This window comes from Patagioenas fasciata, chromosome 5 (assembly GCF_037038585.1).
Source record: "Patagioenas fasciata isolate bPatFas1 chromosome 5, bPatFas1.hap1, whole genome shotgun sequence".
NCBI lineage: Eukaryota > Metazoa > Chordata > Aves > Columbiformes > Columbidae > Patagioenas > Patagioenas fasciata.
Window position 1 is genome coordinate 25,711,938 of NC_092524.1, and position 20,807 is coordinate 25,732,744.

The 20,807-nt window shown below is 38.5% G+C and overlaps 1 protein-coding gene across 8 annotated transcripts in view; it reads right to left on the minus strand.

Annotated features, from left to right (window-relative positions):
* The window catches only part of LRRC4C (leucine rich repeat containing 4C), a 572,608-nt gene extending 561,793 nt beyond the window's left edge, over positions 1-10,815 (minus strand). For all 8 annotated transcript variants that reach the window (XR_011739325.1, XR_011739326.1, XR_011739328.1 and 5 more), the window contains exon 1: positions 10,166-10,815. The gene's annotated coding sequence lies outside the window, so the exon portion shown is untranslated. The remainder of the gene's footprint in view (positions 1-10,165) is intronic.
* Between the last annotated feature and the right edge of the window lie 9,992 nt (positions 10,816-20,807).

Sequence of the window (20,807 nt, forward strand, 5' to 3'; positions counted from 1 at the left end):
GCACGTAGCTTGGGATAATCCCAAGCACAAATACAGACAGGCAGAGAATGGATTGAAAGCAGCCCTGAAGAGAAGGACTTGGGAGCATTGGTGGATGAGAAGCTCAACATGAGCCAGCAATGTGTGCTTGCCGTGAAAAAGCCAACCATATCCTGGACTGCATCAGAAGCAGCTTGACCAGCAGGTTGAGGGAGGTGATTCTCCCCCTCTACTCTGCTCTCATGAGACCCCACCTGGAGTACTGCATTCAGCTCTGGGGCTCTCAACATAAAAAGTACATGGAACTGTTGGAGCAAGTCCAGAGGAAGGCCATAAAGATGATCAGAGGCCTGAAGCACCTCTCCTGTGAGGACAGGCTGAGAGAGTTGGGGTTGTTCAGCCTGGAGAAGACACTGGAGAAATCTTACAGCAGCTATTCGCTACCCAAAGGGGACCTACAAGAAGGCTGGAAACGGACTTTTTACAAGGGCCTGTAAGGATAAGACGAGGAGTAATGGTTTTAAACTGAAAGAAAGCAGACTTAAGTTAGATACCAGGCAGAAATTCTTCACCATGAGGGTGATGAGACACTGGAACTCAGAGCTCAGCTCAGAGAAGCTGTGGATGCCCCATCCCTGGAAGTATTCAAGGCCAGACTGGATGGGGCTTTGAGCAACCTGGTATAGTGGAAGGTGCCCCTGCCCCTGACAGAGAGGTTGGAACCAGATGATCTTTAAGGTCCCTTCTAACCCAAACTATTCTACGATTCTATAAACAATCGAATTCAACAAAGACTTTCAATATGGGGCAAAAGCAGGGGCAAAAAACATTACTTTCATATCACCCCCATATCAACTCCTTCTCAATATAAACCTCAAGTCATAAAAATCAAATTAAGAACTCTATTAAAAATAAATAAGTAAAACAGAGCTCAAGTAGCAGACCTTAAGATGGGATTTTTTAAAAAAAAAAGCATCATAGTTTTACACTAGTAGTCTTGCACAAAACATTTTTAGTGTAACTATTTATAGCTTTTTGCTTTTTTTCAAATGTATTAGCTGTTTAAGAGGTATCACCACCTAACAAGACAGTTCCTTAAAGAGTAGAAGCTTATTTATTTTTTGTTTTGGAAACTGAAACAATTAAAGCATTTCCTTTCCCTTTAATATTAAAAATTCAAGCAGAGTATTACACTAACAGAGGGCCAATTCCAGTCTCCTTACTAACAAAGGTATAAAACCTCTTGTAATTTTAAATTCTTAATGTTTTCTAATGTCTGTGTTATCCTATTAAAATCAAATGCAACATCAGGGCCTTTTGTGGAAGACATGCTCTTCTTCCTCTAGCGACCTTTCCTCCACTGCTTCTTGTAGTGCTTATGCTAGGCCTGAATAATTAAACATGCCTAAGCCTGAAGTGATTGCAGAAGTGCACCTACATTTGTAAAGTACTATTTAGACAATAATTTGTAGAACAACAACTGGAGGCCAAATGCTTATTCTCATAAACTGACATCCTTATTGGAACTACCTACTTATTTCCATTGCCTGAGGGCCTGGACGAGATCATGAAAGCAGCCTTCTAATACACCAATTACAGTTAAACTGGCATGGAAAGAGACAACTATCAGCAACATTCAGAAGTAAAATTATTTAAGTGTTAAAAGTTCAGGCATGGTTTCTGATAAAAAGGAGGGCACTCTCATTGTACAACAGACATTTAACTGAGATGAAATTAGCTTATGAAATAATTACTTACATTACATTTAGAAATATGTGGTAATTTTTTTCAAATATTCATAGATTTAGAGAAATCATCACTTTCCAAAATGCACATTCTCCTCCCTCAATATAATATGAAACTCACTTCCACTGACAAAGTAAATGTTTGCAAACGTCAGTGTAGTAGCTTTATCCATTTCTGTTTCATTTGCATCCTCATGACCATCACTTCATAACATTTTGCTCCCGAAGTTTCCCTCCCCATATCCAGCAGCATAAAGAGAAAGGTGGTGGTGAGGAAGTATATTTCCTGCTGACAACACCAGGAAGGTTTCAAACTGGCTCATCCCTAGCCAGAGAAAATGAGGCAGGTTTATATCACAGACAGATCAGAGATGACAAAATAAATTAGGTTTTTCCACTACTAGATCTCAAAAGCTTCCATTACGTTCCAGGAGGAATAATAATTGAAACACTCATGATTCATGGCAAAGCTTTGATTTAAAAAATAACTATTTTGGACAGACCTTTTACTAAGTTCCCCCTTCTTTCTACTTTCTGCAAACATGCCTAGTAGAACATGCACATTCCTTATGTTAAGTGAGGTGTTTCATAAATAGACTTAAAGCTAATACTCTTGAAAGGTTTCACACAACTCTTCATGAAAAGGAATTTAAGGGATCAAGGAAGTTCCAGCCTCTCTTTCTAAACTTCTAATCTAACACTTCCCTGTCAGGAAAACAGCACAATTAACACACTGGCCTGGTTGCAAATATTCCCCTTGAGAGGAAAAATATTTAGATGTAGCTAGAAATGCTGAGATACATCTCTCTCAAAACAGGACGAATCTAAAGCAGTAGTCCCCAACTGTTGACAATTAATTTATTAGAAAGTGGTATCCCAATCCTACATACTACAGAACAGTGTTGAAATATCTGGAGACAGGTGTGGAACTTCTCTATTCATCTAAGTGAAAAGAAAGATCTTGCATCTCCGCCTACTTCAGAAAAAGAACATAATAAGAACTAAGGCAGATTAAGAGACTCTTTTAGGCAGCTTAAGACCCTTAAGCACACATTCCCAAGCCAAGTATTTATAATAAAAGAAGTCTCCTAGTTACCTCTCTCAAGTGTCACTGTTTTCAGTATTGCCTAAAGCTGCTTAAACTATAAAGCTGATTGTCAAGGGAATCCCAGTTTGAAGGGATCTTTTGTGGTTTGAACGGGTTGTGACTTCTGTAAAAGGAGGGCATCAGGTTACGGCAGCAAGCCTTGAATATCAATGACAGAGGAGGAAAAGGAAAGCTAACAAGTCAGGCTATGCTGTCTCTCTCTTACTACTTAGCGAAATCACACGGTAGTAGCAGGGCAGGACAGTCAAGAAGGACTACGGGAATTCCTTGCTCCCCCGAGGCCACTTTGTTCTCCAGGAAATTGTACGGACACTCTACTGCAGGTCACAGGAAAACAAGAAGTGCCTCTGAACAGTGCTGCTACACAGCCCACTCCACTGGAAGCATCCACTGAGATTTCAGAGGCAAAACACCCATGTGGGTCAGGCGTGACATGAAACATGAAGCAGAGGAAGAAAATGCATAGTATTTACTGCCTGACAACCAGGTTACATTAATCCAGCCATACATTAACTCAGACAAATTCCTTTGCATATTCTAGAGCCAATAATATAAAGCTAGTCACAATTTTTTTTTTTTAGTCACTAAAAATCCTCAAAGCTGGAAGTCACATGGGCGATTACATAAAAATTGAAACACAGTAAAATATCCAAAGGTTTAGCTCGCAAACTCCACAAATCATAATACTTGGTTTTCCAGAAATTAATTAAAACACCTACACATTCAGTTAAACTACTTCATACTTCCTTTATAATAAAAATTTTCAGTGCATTGGTAATTTTATTTGAATGCCATCTCTGGATACTTAGGGTCTTGCATACCTACATATTAAATTACATCTTCTACAATGCCTCAGCTTCCTTCAGTCTTCCTGAATTAGTCTGATCCAAATGTTAACTATCGTGAATCCACCACTCCCTTAATTCTCCTAACTTTCCTATATAAATTCAAGTTTAGCACATATCCGTATAAACTTAGAACCATACAAAGCATCTTGTTTTCCAGGGCCTGCACCCTTCTCCAGTTCACACACTCGTTTTGCCAAAAGGTGATCTAAACTATGTTGCTCATCTCATTTGTTCTCAGAACTAGGTTCCCCTTCCACCTGAGAGGAATGATTGCATAGCCAAACAGATAAAAAACCATAACTTTAATATTTATGAGCCCCTTGCAATACAATAATTGAAGAGTCTTTGGTGAGGCTGTATTCCCTGGAAGATATGTTCTTACTGGATATTTATTCTTACTCAATATATATTCCTTTACTTAAGGAACTGTAGCTCAAATTTCCTATCAAAGTCCAAGGCTTAAGTTTTCAAAGCTTTTTCAAGACAGATTCGAATCCCTTATGGAATTTTGATAATGCCACTCCTGTTATTAGACTTGTTCTGTCTACCCATGTTCAAAATAAAGAAAACAGACTTGAGACCTAAGTGGAATTTCTGAAGCATATGCTTGAGATGCTTAAAAGAACATTCTACAACCCATTTTCCATCACCCAAACTGCTAGAACACACTTTCACTACATGCAAGAGTAAATTTTTCTTCCATATGCAGTCTACACAACGCAATCCATGCTTGTATCCTTACAAGAATATGAAACTACTTCTGCCTTGGGGTAATCTCTGCACTATTTTTCATTCCTACTTTGAGTGCACCCATTCCACTCTTCTCTCCAGTTTTTACTATTGAATCTTCTGCTTTCCACAAGATGGCTACTTGTGCAGGTTTTAAGTAAATTGTAGGCAGGTCATTCAGCTTCAAAGCGCCTCATTTTCTTCCTGAAATAACTGAGGGTACAGTGAAGATTTATAGGTTTACATGAAAAGCACAGTTATTATAGTGAGCAGCTCCAGAAAAAAGCCTACAAATAAAAATAGGTTGAAACAAATGCAGCCTAAATGTGAGAGCATCTGTAGAAATCCTTATCTCAGAACATTCACCTTCTCTTTGTCCCTTCAACTAGAATAGCTCCATGATGCTTTCAACAATGCTTAACGGATGAACAGTAAAGGGGAGGGGAAGAAATCACCAAGAAGTGCCATCCCTAGCTGTACTTAATATTACCCAAATGATGGTTTTATTTGCTTGATAAGATATGTACTGTTAAGTGTTCCTTTTCTTTCTCATTTGCAAATTTCTTTCTGGGACAGCAGAAAAGACAGTAAAGATTATTTACTAGTCAACAAATTAGAAAAAGAAACCCAAGATTATATGGAAAACATGCCCACTGCTTGATAGCCCCATGTAGTACTGGTAAGATTTTCTCCTATGACTAAACAATAGAATGGAGAGGACTGTCTTGCTACCACAGGGAGTTAAACCAAATTAGGTAAACATCTGAAAAAAAAAATTACTCTCCTTCCACCGCACTTGTCTGTATCTTTACCTCATACCAATTCAGCTACTTCAGAAGAGCTAAACAGAGAAGGATATAAACCTGCTCTTACCCTTGTAAACAGGATGAACTACAGGAGTGGAACTGACATTCTCTAATTACCAGTACGTGCTGGATTTCATGAGCACTTGACATAAGTTTAATCTACCAAAACAACATCTTAAATTGTCAAAAAGGTTAGAATAATGGGCCTCATGGAAAATCTTCCTGCCATGGGTTGCAAGCTCAAAGCTACATCAAAAAAGAGGCCCTTTATATTTGCAGTTATGAGCCTCATTTAAGCATGTTTTTGTTTTACACTGATGATTCTGCTAGCCTATGGAATGCACAATGTACAAACAAAATACCTACCACTGATGACCAGTTCAGCAATGAAACTTTGGCAAATTACAATATAATTGTTGTCATTACAAAAAGTGTCTTCAATATACACCAGGAAGAGACCTAGATTCCTTGTTACAATTCTGTCTCTGTGGTATATGTTCTGAAAAATAGAGTTTTCAGTTTCTGAAGAAATCTCTGCTCACCACCATACCACCCTTCTAACTTACGTAACCACTCTAAGTTTGGCAGCAAGAGCTCTCACACAGCAAAGTCTTGCAGATTTTGAGAATCCAGAAGCAGTAAGTTTCCTCCTCAGCAATATGAATTAGATGTAAAAAATTCAGCATACCACTTGGGCATTTGAATCTCAACTTTGAGAACGTCACCATCACCATCTTACCAACCTGAACAGTAACAGCCTCTAGAAGCAAATACCTGTGTATGCATACCATGCTCTCAACACTACGCTTTTGGACCAATCCTGAAATCTACAGTATCTAAGTCAATATTTTCTCATTATTTTTGTTTTACAGCTCAACCAAAATACATGATCTTTTACATTAATTTCATGAAAACATAAGGAACTCTTACTACTAAAGGATGCTTTCCTACCTCAGTCTGTGGAAGGCCAAAGAACAGGTAGCACCACAAATGTTGTCTTCCCTAAACAGCCTCAATGAGTGTTCTTTTGAAAAGCTAAGAAATTACACAGTCTCCCAAACTTAATTTTCACACTTCCAATTCAATTAGGAATACTGAAAGCAGAAAATTCATTTGCTTTAATCATTTATTTAAGGGTTTTGAGTTTATCTAACTTGTTTGTTTGCCAGCCCAGGAAGTATTAATTTGGGTTCTGATTTTCCTTCATTCCAAACCTTATCCTTTGACATGGAGTGAAAAGAAATAGGAAGGAGAGCAATATGGGTTAAAAAAAAAAAAAAAAAAAAAAGTTATTTTCTGCAGTCAACTAACTTGTCAATTGAAAGAATATATTTGTAACTTTTTTTTTCCCCTCAATTGGTTAAAAGCAGTAAATTTTACTTACTATTAATAATCTTAAAGTAAGAGATTTAAGAACATTAATTCTACCTGTAGGTATTTCCAGCAGCCGTACCATTTGTCATTAGACAAGTGCACATTCATAAACAGTGTGTGTTTATTGATAAACTACTTTTTTCTGGCTCCTTATTTCAAAGCTCTGCCCAGTGTCATCACATTAGTGCAAGATGATATTGCAGACCAACACGATGAGTCAGCAATCAAAGCGACATGTTCTACCATCCCACAGAGCTTTTGCATTTGGTTCAAGTTCTGGAATTGCTGGTACATCTCCCTGCCATTTCCCCCTTGCTTGCATGCTGCTGCAGAGCTCAAAGATGGACTTACTGGTTGTCAGCCCAGCTTGTTTCAGAACGAAGGAGGAATTAATGTGTGAAGTACCCTAAGTCTTAGAAACATGTGCTGGAGAATCTTAGTGCCTGGTTGACTGACTTCAACAATGAGAAAAGGAAGCTGCTCATGTAACTGGAACTAAGCGAAAAAGAAATTTCAGTTTTCTTTATCTTCCACTTATTCTTAAATCAACATTTAGATAATTCAGCTCATGAGAATCTCATTGTACCCATGTTCCTGCTGCGAGATTTTACTTATGATACATTCACTGCAAGACCCTTGCAGGCTCTCCCTTCAGATGTCAGCAAGATGTACAATGCATAGTGGATTGAGCTCATACAAGCACCCAAACAGTAGAGAAGACAGCATTTTCCACATTTGGTTAGCCCAAATGCATATGGGGCATTATACTATGAAATGCAATTAACATGGAAGGGTCACTAAAATGAAACGCTTGTAATTCTTTTCACAGTTTTTTCTCACTGAACATTAAGAAAAAAAAAAAACAACAAAACAAAACACACACACACACACGGTCCAACTGGTGCTTAATGCTTGTTCCCACATAAAATCTGCTAGCACTCAGCATTATCCATTTCCATTCTTGCCACAAGAGGAATGGCATTAGAAACTAAAACTGATACCATGATATAACATGTTATGCTATATACAATGTTGTGTATAAGACATAAAACAAAAAAAATGGCAAATATGGTAGTACAATTAGGAAGTTCGAATTGAAATCCAGTAGAAGCTCATATCAAAATCTGCTAAAATGACAAATATAGTTCAGTTGGGCTGGGGGGGTAAAGAACCACAAGGTTTTGCCTTCAGTGAATCTGTTGAAATGTAAAATAACCACCATTTGCTTTAGACTTCAGTACATAGGGAAATAATACTGCATTTAAAAAAAAAAAAAATCCACACAAGTCTCACTTCTGTAGGGCTGATGATCAACAGAGATAAATGATTAATAACATCTGGATACCAAGAGAGCAGTAACATCTTTTCCAGCACACAAGTGACTACCCTTCCCAGTCAGTTTAGGGCATGCAATACTACAAAATTATATCCTACATATCAGAATACAGAGAAATACTTGTGGAGCAAACATGTTGTATTTTTTCCCAGGACATTAAAGTCTTTTCATCTCGAGACAGAACATTTCCCCACTGCTTTCATCCATTCAGTGTCTCTGCTTTGATGGTCTTGTTATATACTTCAATTGTAAAATCAGGGTAAAGCTCCAAAATTCATGAGCTGTCATTTCTCCCCAGACACCCCCTTTTTTTTTTTTTTTTTGGTTGGTGGTTGTGGTGGGGTTTTTTTGTTTGGTGTTTGTTTTTTTTTTTTTTGTGTGTGTGTGTGTTTTTTGTTGTTGTTGTTTTGTTTTTGTTTTTTTATTTTACCCTTGTTACACACAGACTATTGCCCATAGTTGAAAGAGAGCATAGCTCATTGCCTGGTGAAATAGATGCGTGTGCTACATGTGATGGGGTTTGATGAAAGTACAATGAGGAAAACTACAGCAAACTGCTTCCTGCCCAGAAAGAGATTTGTTTGTCATAATCATAAAAAGGCACATGCAACATAGAGCACCACTTGCAGAAAATGAGGGGAAACACACCTATAACCAGTTTTTCTTTCTTCCTTAATCCCTCTTTAAAACTATTATCCAAAACCAGTGGGAAATAGAGGGACTGACTGACAGGATGCAATAACATAAAGTGATTCGATTACTCTGAAGCAGAGCCTTTTCATTAGGTTTTTAGCTTTACAACACAGGATCTATTACAAGAATGGTCATTACACTTCTTTGTACCAAATGGATCAAAGGTCAATCCTATTTGATATGTCCTTGTATTTATAAATCTTACGTAAGTGCCCTTTACCTACATTACATATCTACATACGAATATAAGCCCCTCAACATCTGATTATTCCGTAGAACTGTATTTGAATCCATGTCTTTTTACACTAAATAACCAGCTATGCAGTCTTTCAAATAGATACCATATCCTTCAACATTAGTCATTCATATTCATATAATTGAGAAGGAGTGAGTACCTAGCAATTCCATTTGGAGAACCAAGCATCTTTGAAATGTATTTACAGATGGTTTTCTCACCTCCTTGGGAATGCTAAGTACTATCAGTGCAGCAATAAAAAAAAAAAAAAAAAGCTCCACTACGGGAGCTCTGATTCTGTTGCAATGCAATGGTGTTTTATTCCTATTACTTAATGGAAAGATGGGAAAGGCTACAAGTCATACTGTTCCTGCAGAAACTGCATTGGGGGGGGAGGTGCAGGAGGAAGGATAAGTGCCAGGTTTATACATTGAGTAACACCACAGCCCTGTAATTGATAAATATCCAGAAATACTGGAGTGCCATGAACCATGCTGGATGAGACATTGACTTTGGTGATCTCAGAACTTGATACCACCCCCAACCTAAAAATTAAGGGCCCACCAGAACTCATTTGTGATTGGCATTCCATTCCATATGAGTTCCTACTGTTTGGCCCCACATATTTCTTAAATTCTGTAGCTGAAAAAAAAGAGAAAGCAGCAGCATTCAAAAGGTTAATGAGAAGTAAACAGATTAACTTCACATAAGTGATGCACAAATACTCAGTTTCCATTATGTTACCTTCTACTGCTAACAGCAGCAGAAGCATCTTTTTACTTACATATTCATCACTTCAGAGCTGACAGAAATGCAGAGAAAAAAACCTAAACAATATTTATGAAAATATGGAGACTTCTATTGGAGATACTGTATGTGCTATATTTCTTGCCCATTCTGTATTCTTCGTAAATATCTTACCTGTTTCACGAAAAGGAATTCTCTGCCTAGAAATTCTAATACCTTTGAAATGAAAGGAGCTTTCCAGTGCTATTTAACTAACATTTTGCAGCACTATAGATCATTGTTTTGCAAGCATTTTTACTGTGCATATGGCAGGGGGAGAATAAAAATAATAAAAATTAAAATAAAAAAACACACACACACACAAAAAAAATCCCACAAGCACAACACACACCACCACAAAACATCAAACAGGAAAGGAAGTTAAAAGGGGATACAAATTACAAGCTCAGACTTTAAAACACCACACTCCATATGCACCCAGTGCTTATGTTTTAGCTTTTTCCCCAGCTCAAACAAGGAAGCAGGAAACAAGGAAACAGAAGAGGCAGACAAGCCCCACACTTACCTTTTTTACGGTCCCTCTATGAACTTCTCAGAAATAAATTTGAATTCCTCCAGCTGTATTTGATTCTTTTAGCTTTTCTCTTTCTCAAGTCACACAGAAGCAAAACAATTAGTTTTCAGAGGTTCCATTTACAGCTCTTTCATCCCCAGCAAAATGCGTCCAGGAGACTGTGCCAAAAGTAAGCCCAGAACTCAAAGGCAATTGGAAAAGGGAGCACAGGGGGTTGCTGAAGGACCAGATTGTGAAATTCAGTAGCGTAGCACAGAAATATCCTACTGTACAATATACCTGGCTTCTTGCTCACAAAAACAACAACAAAAAAAAAACCCTGTAGTGCAAACTGTCAGTAGTAGCCTCCAATAGCTGCTGTGTGTGCTGCAGATGGTATGTCTCACTGTTACCTTCCCTGATGGGTAGAGGATTCAGAGAGCAGCAAAACCAGGGGGTCGCCTCCAAACCAGGTGGATTGCCAGCCACTCATTCACTCAGTCCAATTAATCAAGACAAGAACAGCTCAGTCACCAGAGGTATCTCCTTCCAGGGTGCACAGGATTATGGCAAGGTTATTAATCTCGCTTTGCTGCATCCCCCCCACCCCCTACATTCAGCAGCCTGCACGGAGATGATTGCCAGCTCTGTCTCTGTCCCTGTTCTACTGCATTTTGCTCAGCCCTCTGTTGCTGCAAGTGAAACACAGAGGAGGGAGGAATACTAATAAGGTGGTTAGCTACAGTTTCTTTAAGGCGTTCTACATACTGTGTGTGCATGTGTGTACGTGCATGTATGTGCATTTTCCGTGGGGCGATCTGGATTTCTTTGCAGCTGAGATAGGACCTGTTTCTATATCACAGACTGAATTAATCTGGATTATCGCTTAATGAATATTGGAGCCAGCAATTGTATTTTACTTAGGATAAGAGGAGGGTACTAAATGGTGTAGAAGATTAGGACACCAGTAGTGGTTACAGGGGGAGGCTGAAGGGGGAGGGGGTGGCAGGAACCACTATACATGGAAGAGTACCTTACGTTAGTAAATTTGTTACAAAGCTACTTATTTTAGCACTATTTTAGAAGCCATTCTTATATCCTGTACCAGTCAGGATTTTAAAATCAGCACTATATTATCCATCTCTAGATTAGACAGCAATATGCGGAGTCAAGTAAATATTTTTAGAAAAAGGATTTCTGGCAGGAAAAGAAAAATGTAGAAAGTCAACTCAGGCAGACATCCAGCACTGCATTTTTGAAGGTGTTTAAAATTCCTGTACTGAGAATTGTTCTGCTGAAATCTTTCACTTGTGATATGAGTTTAGAGTTCTCAGTCCAACAGACCGAACAGATTTTCCATGTATTGTTGAAGTTATGTGGCAAGGAAGCCTGAATGCGCTGATCATGGCACTATTACTGTTATTTTATTACAGAAGACTGCAATCTCATATGGCACCGTCCATAAGCAATGTTGCCACAATGTTTAATACTAACATCAAGTAAAAACCTTCTACTGGCAAGCAAACCCTGCAGTCCTGACAACCAGTGAACTTAGCAAAGCCACACAGCACAAAAAGGCTGGAGGTCCATGGTATCTAGAAAGAAAAATATAGGGCACTGCAGGGAACTGTTTCAGAAGATGTAAGACCAGCCCTGTTCCACTAATTACATGTAGCCACTTGGGCTTTTGTTCACTTTTTCAGCTTAACTTGCATTATAATTTAAATCTCAGATGATTTATTTATATGAAAGTCCACAGAACTAACAGGAGACATTATAAATTGTAACTGTGTTGTTTTTTTTTTTCTCACTTGCTGCAATTATTTCTCTTGTCTACAACCTGTCCTGTTCCCAACACTGCATGACACCTAGTCTTTCTATTCAAGCTCCATATGACAAGAAAACATCATTCTCATTCATCCACAAACATAACCGAGCCTATGCATATAGAACATGGCCAGCCATAGTAATTTGGACCGGAGGTCCATCTAGCCAAACTTTTGCATTTGTTGGTCACTGTCACAGACAAGCATAAGGCTGAGGGAAAAAAAATAGTGTTTTTTCCCAAGTACACTATTTTATCCTTTAATTGTCTGTGTAATAAAGAGTTGCAAGGTCAGAGGCAGGAGTGCTCTGCACATGTGGGTACACCATTCATAGCTTGGTATTCTTCTGTCACACCCTGTCTGGACTAATTTCTTCATGCTGAGAAGCCCCAATGTGTTTAACTGTCCTTCATATTGACTTTGCTCTATTCACAGGAACACTCTTGTCACAAACCTTCTCTACCTCATCCCTTGTCCAAAATGTCACGGGCATACCACAAGCTTATAGCATGACATTGACACTTTGTTTTGAGAATACATCATCACAGAGTATGTGCTAATGAAGCTGACAGCTCACATTCTACTTTCTAGGACTGTGGCATGAGTAATTTAGGTACTCTCAGAATATTGACTTTATCAGTGACATAGCATTTATATTCCTAACTAGCCATCTAAGCTTTTGTAAGACCTCATGTCTAGACCAAAGTCTACTGTGGACAGCCTTTTCCACTACTTCAAAGTTGTTTTCCTTAGTGCAGTCAGAATCTCTGGAGTACATAAATAAACGTTATATGGAAGATAGAGTAGTTCAACTAACTCACACAACTAACATTTACAATCCATGGGACTGGAACAATGACAAAAAGAATTAAACTGACTTGCATTCTCATTTCCATGACACAGATTATGGGTTAAAGAAAAAGGGAATTAAAAAAAAAAATAGATTAAGTGTTGTGTAAGAATCAGTTATTGCTAACGGCATCTTCCAAACGCACTGTAATTCCAAAAGTGCGGGCAAGGACCTGTGTCCTACCTCATTTGTCCTTACCTCTGTGTTAAAAGCGCACCACCTGCTAATTATTTTCATGTTAATCAAAAGGAAAAAAAATCCTTTACACTTCAAAGAGCTGCTAGTTTTTTGGGGGTAATTTTGTTTCCGCCCTCCACCCCCCACCCCCAGGAGGCAGCACTTGTACCACTTTGGACAAAACTTACCATCACTCCCCTGACTACTATAGACTTACAAGCATCTTTGTTCATATCCCCACATGATGCTTAAAAGAAAGGCAGTTGTTAAAACAACACTAAAAAAAACTAAAACAAAACAAAAAACCCCAAACCTTGCTTCAACTGCATCTCACCCTGCTCCTCACCTAACTCAGCTGAACTTGATGACCTGTCAGTTAATATCATAACTCTGAAAACAACTTCTGAAGTTCAGCACAAGTTAAGCACACAAGCTTATTGTTCAGCAATATAGCAGAGAATATACTGACCCAGCACACATGCACACACACAAAACCTCCAAAGTCCCTCAAGGACTTTTGTAGTGTTTCACTTAGTTTATGTTATGTTAACCTATTTTGATTTTGTGAACCCCAAATCCATATGCTATTTGTCATCTTAATTTTAAGCAACCTTATTAGGGAAAAGTCATGTTTAAGGCTACAGTTTCCACACAGGGAAAGCTATTAGCAAGACCATAGCAGGAGTAAAAGATGATCTGAGAGGCTCATACAGACAGTCTAAGGCTGTTGTCAGGTACAAACAGGCACCTGTGGCTGATGAAGTTTGAGGAGTTACGCCTGCCAGATGTCTACACTACTCAGATGAACACCCTAGTAGCAAACATCAGAAGAAAATATATAGCAGTTTCTCAGCCACCACTTTCCTCAACCCAATCTTGACTTAAAGCCATCAGTCAATGGCTTACGAACTGCATGGACTGTGAAGCAGAGCATGCTGGTTTCTTGTGTGTCTGTTAGAGGGCAGTGGCAGCTTTTCCTGTGGAAGACCAGCACCCACTGCCACTGTTTGACTGAGACACATTAAGAGCTGAACTGTATAATAGATACTAAGAGCACTATGGTCACTTCCAATGAACCTTTTCCTGGGACCTGTGAAACCTACTCATAACCACAAAGATTTTCAGAAGACAATCAGGAAAAGAAAGTGGGAAAGCAGACAAGGAAGATAACATATTATCAGAGCGAAGAGTGATGGAATTCATTATTGGCAAACTCCCAAAATGTTTGCAAAGTTCATATTTGAGACAAACAGTAAACAGATTTCTACTGTGCTGAGCATTTGTAGAAAGTATAGGGTCAGTGTCTATTCATTCCTGGTGAAAGAGGCATATCAATAGCAGTAGTAATTATTTCACTATGAACCTCTCTTCTCCAAAGAGAAAGTACAACAGCATTAAGTACAGCAAACAGATTCTTCTTTATATCTTAAAACTAAGTCATAGTCTAGGGAGCAACACAAGCTCAGAATTTGAAAAGCACACTAAGTGTTATATTTAGTTATTAACTGCCATAAAATAATGATAGGAATGTCATACAGTGGCAGCCTCTTTTTTGTTTTAACTAACTTCTTTGGCAAATTGAGTAGTTTTCAATCTCATTTATTTTTAGTTCCAACACAGATTTACCATCAGATTACAGCATTTTGCCTAAAAATTTACTCTAATTCAGTGCCTCTAATTTCAGTGCCTCTAATCTCTCTTCTCCTCTGCAGAGAGATGAGTTACAAGAATTAAAGGGTGTGGTGCATCTCTTATCAATAAGAGTTAGTCAAATGGCTTGTCTGGATTTTACTCACACAGCATTGAGCACTTACAAAAAACAACTGGATTTTTGAAGTATGACTTAAATACTACATCACCATTTAAGAAACCAAATGAAAGTTACTAAACTAAAACTAAGTACCTTGGATTGATTTATCCTATACTGAAGAAGCACTGAGAGGAAAAAAAAAAAAAAAAAAAGCAGTATTACATTTCAGTTCCCTAGAAGATTTTTCTTTTCTAAGCAGCGAGGAGATTTTAATTGGACTTTTTTTAGTTGGTCATAAATCTCTTCATGACCTTTAACTTAACATACATTCAGGTTAAAAAAATGAAGAAAATAGAAAGAAAAAAATCAGAAGCTGCAATTACTACATATATTTTAAACCACTGTTTCAAGTCTCAGCTGCTTTAACTCTCCAGGAGCTTTGACTGTCCTCTCTGTACCCCGTGTGCCTATCAGCAGCTTATTATTTACACTGATTCAGGTTTTACTGACTGCAATTAAAAATGCCTGAGAGATAGTTTCATCAATATTCCTGCTCTTGAGAGACTTCCCTTTTCCTTCCAGCCTCAACTCCACATTCTCTTTCAAGTCTCACTTCTGTTCACAGGAATTCAGCAAACAACCAGCTTGACACTCAGTTGTGGGACAGGCATTGCTAAAGGAAGAATATCAGCATAATGGGGAAAACTATTTTTTTTTTTTTTTTTTGAAGGTGTGCTTTCTATGTTTATCTGAATGCTACAGGCTGACTCTAGCTATACAACCAACATCATTAGGAGAAGTCAAAATATCTTCTCATATGTTTATGACTATGCAGTATTTTGGAAAGTTGTCTTAGAATATTTACAAAGTCACAAGCAGACACACCAATAAATAATATTTTCTTGCATGCAAAACTAACCTATAATGAATCAAAACAAGGGAAAAAATTAAAACCCCTCTGATTTCAGGGACCACAAAAAGGACCAAGAGGCCTGAGCCTTTCTGAGTTTTACCTATATTCAGAAGAGTTCTGTGACAGCAAACCTGTTTCTTCACATATCAAAGTCATGTTGAAATACGGTATTTTAATACTTTCTAGCTTAACCCAGCTAGGCCCGAAATATGGCATTCTGCTTCTCAATGGGGACAAAGGCTTGTGAGAGCCTAAGAAATCTGCAACTACTGCAGAAGTTTCAAAATAAAAGCTACTTTAGCCTCAAAAGAGAGCAGTGCCTATGCTAACATGTCTATTGGGATAGAAATTAATCAACCTTGTACACAACTGCACTTGCAAGACATTAAGGGTTAGCGTGCTCCTTGAAGACGGAAGATGACACATGAATGTAGGAAACCTAAAGAAGAAAATCTAGTAACATGTTTAGGCTGATTAGGTAATTAGATTTGATTGTTACATTTGCAGATACCTCATGAAATTCAGAAATGGAAGAGATCTGTTATATCCATCTCTCTCAACCAAGTTCACCTCTCAGTTACTGCTCTCTAATGTATGTTCACCAGCTTGCAGTCTAACTTTGTAAGTCTGAGCAATAGGGTCTCCTTTACCTTTCGTGGGAGTGTTCCACAGCCTAATAGATCTTGAAGTTAATGCTGTAAAGAGCCACTGCACGAGGACCGAGTTCCATTATCTCAAAAATGCATACGCTGATAGAGGCTGTTACAGGGTTAGATTACTTACTTTATTGTTAAATGGATTTTGTCAGCCATCACATCCCTGTTCCTCACGTGCAATGAAGCATTTTCTATGCAAGAATTTCCTTTACTCTTCTTACTAACACCTACATATCACCATGGGCAACAGACAGCAAAAAGATTAGCTTTTCTTGTGTTAAATGTTATGCTTACAGATTATAGAAAAGAGGAGATTTTTTCAGACTTCAAGTTAAGGCTGGTGGGTTTTTTTTCCTGCTCACTCAAACCTGTACAGCACATTCTAATACATGTTTTATATACATTATGATACCTACAGATGCATCTTTCTTATTGGTCTTACAATAAATAGAATTTAACTGTCCTTAAAGACAGCAGTCCTTTCACTTGTGGTCACATATCTATACATGAGCTCGTTCTTTCAGGCTTGTTTTATAGTCACTGTTAAAGAGAGTTGACACATCACAGCACTGTTCAATTGTTCCATTTTAGCCATCTACATTTGAGAGAAGGGGACCATACTCTCCAAGGCTCACAAGTACTTGCGTGACCAGCTCAGACATAAATACCTTTCATGCAGGAGTTAGCCTGCAATCACTCTACAGCAAGTATTCTGCCATAAACATTGTGTTGCAAGTAGATAAGCTCCCTCTAAAGACCAAGAGGTCCAATGACTGTTGGTGCCAACTATGAGAAAATAATATTTCTTGAAAATTTAACCTTAGAGAATAATGTTTAAAACAGTTAATTGCCCATTCTTTTTAATGCTACCTCCATTGTCGTTCCTAGAGTGGGAACATGATGTCTTCCACTGCTTAACAATTTTTGGTCTATGCTTACTTGGCCTGGATGATCTGGAGATAAAGGTTTCCCTATACTGTGATCAATACACAGACTCACATCCCATTTCTGCCTCAGTCATCTGTGTGCCCTGGAGTCTACTGCAATTACTGAAAGTACAGTTAAGAGAACCTCGAGAGGTTCACCCAATATATTTTGTAATGAAAACTGACTAAATTGGTTATGAGTTACTTCTATTAGCTGCCATTGTGGTAAGCTTGTTCTTTCTGCCACAGGTGAGAGAAAGAAGAGAGAGTGAGAGTGGGAACGATGAGGCTGTTACAGAAAAACTTCACAGATTCTGGGAAAGTAAAGTAATGATATCTTTGGATGAATATGAAATACAGCAAAGTATCGATTGGAGTGGTAGGGTGGGTGTGGCATTTGCACATCCCCCTCTCTCGGTGTGGAAGGTGCATGCACACCTCCACCCTCTTCCCCAACACCTCCCCCTTCTCCTGCCATGGGGCAAGTTAACAGCTCCTTTTCTTTAACCATCTGTTGGTTAGCTAGGAGAGGGGAAGAGGCGGGAAGTTTCTGGGTGCCCACAGCCAAAGTGGGGGATGCCGAGAAGTTTCTGGGCACCCATAGCAAGAACGGGGGGAGCAGAGAAGCTTCTAGACTGCCCATAGCCAGATCTGACAGGACTATAAACGGGGTCTGCCAAGGCTGCCTTTTGTGTGGTCCTCTTGGAGCGTGGACCAAATGCTGCCGCTGAGAGTCCTCCTGGGACTGGGACACCGTCTAAGGTAACCTCCCAAAAGAAAAATGGGACTACCTCATCTCCACGTGTGGGTGAGTGATAACTTAAATATTTCCTCACCAGATAAGCGAGTGTATTAAATAGTTCCTCGCCACTTGGGCGGCGTTTTCCTCACTAGACATGTGAGTGCATTCTATGCTTTAATATAAGCATCTGTATTTTCTTTAATAATTCCTTGCCAGATTCAGGCAAGCATATATCCTTAATATAATTTCTCACTAAACATGTGGGTGTATTTTTCCTGGGGTCAGGGATGGCTCTGACATTGTTTTTGGTGAGCCACGTGTATGCACACTGTGGATCTCCATTATTCTTATTTGCAGTACCCCAATAATTTCCTCAAAGTTGATATTTGAATATGTATTTTATGTTACCAGAGTAACTGATGTGTAAACCCTGTTTCTAATTGATTATTTTCCCAGACTTTCCAAAATAGAATAAAAAGCCTGTTTTGGACCTGGTTGTCCACCTAAAACTAACTTCGGGGTCCCTCTGTGACAGCAGGGCAGAAAAATCAAAGGGGAAAATGGGGAGGAGGAAGATATGTGGAAATACGCAGCAAATCAGCCACTTTAAAAACTTGGGACTAAAAATGAAACCTCAAAAAAGCAAATCCAGGTTACAGGTGAAATGAAGGCAGAAGGATTAAGCAAGAGACAAAGTAGATTTAAAGACGTTGGAAGGTACGGTGCAAGAGAAGAAGTAAACATCCTAGAGAAAGCTTTCAGGAATAAATCCTTGTTTAAAATAATTCAAAACAATACAATGAAAACTTGCCTCCTTCCATAGCACAGTTCTCCATATTATATAGTTCATCAAAAACAAGTTGCATCCATTCTAAGACTCACTGGAGTTCACTGGTTGCCCTGCTGCTATCAATGAGAATTTGTTAAAGAACTTTGGCTCAAGAACAAGTAACTACAGGCTACTCAAAATTTAACTTGAACTGCAAATAATTTGTGTGGGAGAAAGATTATTTGCTAAGTTATCTCGAGTAATTCAGGAAGAAACCTTCTTTAATTTAAACTTGATTTAGGTCCATGAGATGGACACAGAAGACTGTCAGAAAACATAGCTCTTGGAGACATAGGTACAATGGAAACAGAATAACCACAGAATAATTTCTAATGAGGAGCTGAAAGTTGTTCTACAACATGAAGAAATTGTCACTAAGAATTGTCAGATGAAATTAAGGTAAATAATGGTTTAGACTGTAAAGCACAAGATGTATGATAATTAGATCATTTTCAGTTTTGGAAATATCATTCAGAGGAAATAGTGTAAGCCCTAGCGTAGGTCTCACTTTAAATGAGACTGGACAAAATAATACACAGTAGTGAATAATCTTTTATTGAGGGTGAGGGGCATTACATAACCTATGAAGGAGGTATTTTCCATTGGAAGCTTCTATGATCCAACAGAGAAAACCTGAACAGCTGATGGCATTCTTCATAAAGACGAGAATACAGCAGAAAAATGAGGATTGTGTTGCCACATGGCGTATTAGAAGGACTCTGACAAAGTGATTTTCATTTCTATTTGTATTTTCAGAAGGACTACATGCCAAGCATGTAGCAGTATTAGGAAGGTATTGGTTATACCATGCATAATCAAGGTTGCTTGATTACACCTATCACTAAGCAAAACCAAAAAACCCTAAAAATGCTTTCTCACTGACAGTGTAGGATTTTACAAAACTATAGCACTTTTGGATTACACATCTCCTGTCAAGTACCTCCTTCAGGCTGTTTCAAGAAAATTAATTCAGAAACTTCAGAAAGCAAAAATCACAGTAAAAATACTTTGATTTGCTAAGGACAGTGTTACAGCTAATCCACTGCATCCTTCTAACATACTTGGACTTCGAAATAAGATTTTTAATTTGGTAGGCAGCTCTCCCCAGCATCAGAACATTTCTGTCACTTGTATTTTGAAAGCGTTGTGAACTTTTAAAACAAACACACAAAACCTAAATATACTCAAGTTTACACCCACTCAACAAAGAGTTTCTATGAGCTGGCAGCTGGGCTAGGAAAGACTATTGGTCAGACTAGCTAGGAAAAATGTACAGACTGAAAAAAGGGGGAAGGGTAAGAGAGGTGGGGTGGAGGACAGAAAATTGCAGGAAAGTAAAATTGAGTTTGCACTAAAAACTAGGAGGGAAAGAGAGGGTGAATGTCACAGAAATCCAGGAGACTAGGGTACTCTCTTAAGAATTAGATGTAGCAGACAAAAACTCCCCATGTATTTAACCCAGCCAGTGTCCTCATACATAAAGAGCACATTTTCCCACGTGGTACTTCCTTACAATTAATTTTGGATACCACATTACACGAAGTGTATACAGTCTTTAAACATAGAATATTTACCCTCAGAAGAGAGCTCCAAACCACATAGAAGTTCCCCAAGTTTAGAAGCTTCAGACTCCTTTTAAAAAAAGAGGACGGATTTTATACACCTGTTTTCCATATATCATCCCATAATCAGTATCTCCCATTAGCTAGCTAAAAGCAACTTTAATACATCACACATGCACTCCTCCCATGTTCAGACTCCTCATGCACATCTCAGCAATTTTACCAAAAAGTATCTTCCCCGGATTCAGAAGCCTTTCCCTCAAACCCCAGGAAGCACACAGCCCTGATATAATGCCTAAATAAGACACAGATCCACAAAAAAAAAGTAGGAAAGAAAAAAACATACAAACAAGAAAACCTCCTCTCCATTACCCCAAAACCAACTGATCACCACAAGCTCCTAACAGTCCTCCTGTCTTCCCA